This window comes from Corvus brachyrhynchos, unplaced genomic scaffold, assembly GCF_000691975.1.
Source record: "Corvus brachyrhynchos isolate BGI_N302 unplaced genomic scaffold, ASM69197v1 scaffold130, whole genome shotgun sequence".
NCBI lineage: Eukaryota > Metazoa > Chordata > Aves > Passeriformes > Corvidae > Corvus > Corvus brachyrhynchos.
Genome location: NW_008236193.1, coordinates 614,111 through 614,617, shown reverse-complemented (window position 1 = coordinate 614,617; position 507 = coordinate 614,111). Strand labels below are relative to the sequence as shown.

General features: G+C 47.3%; 1 protein-coding gene across 1 annotated transcript in view; it reads left to right on the top strand.

Annotated features, from left to right (window-relative positions):
* The window catches only part of ONECUT3 (one cut homeobox 3), a gene marked incomplete at its 5' end in the record, with an annotated part of 25,247 nt that overhangs the window by 1,244 nt on the left and 23,496 nt on the right, over nucleotides 1-507 (top strand). The gene's annotated exons all lie outside the window — the stretch shown is intronic.

Here is a 507-nt window from a genome sequence, read left to right as displayed (position 1 = left end):
CAGAGCCGCCCCCCCCGGAAACGCCCGGAGCTCTTGGCTCCGCGGGGCCGAGCCGTGGCGGAGAAAACACGCGTTAGTGATTTTTAATTTATTTTTTAAGAAATCCGAGCTCCCCGTGGGGACGGACAAAGCCAGCGACGAGGACCCGCCGTTATTTATGGGGAAGAGCAGCGTTCATATGTATTTAGTGTAATTCAGTTGCTCTTTAATTAGGGCAGGGTAGTGGCATCTTTTAGTTCCAGTCGATGCCCTATTGAAAAGCAGTTAATAGAATGCAAATTGTTCCTGGCTTTACAAGGTTCTGGTAAATAAAGATTTAAACACTGCCGCGATCGGCCGTTTAATGCCCCCGTTGTTGGGGCTAATTGAGCAGCAGGCTTGGGCTTCTGGCTCGCCAGAATTGGAAATAATAATTAATAATTCAAAAATAATAATAGCAATAATAATTAAAATTAACCGTGATGGTGATGATAAAAAGGCGGCCGCAGCTGGGGGAAGCTCGGGGGG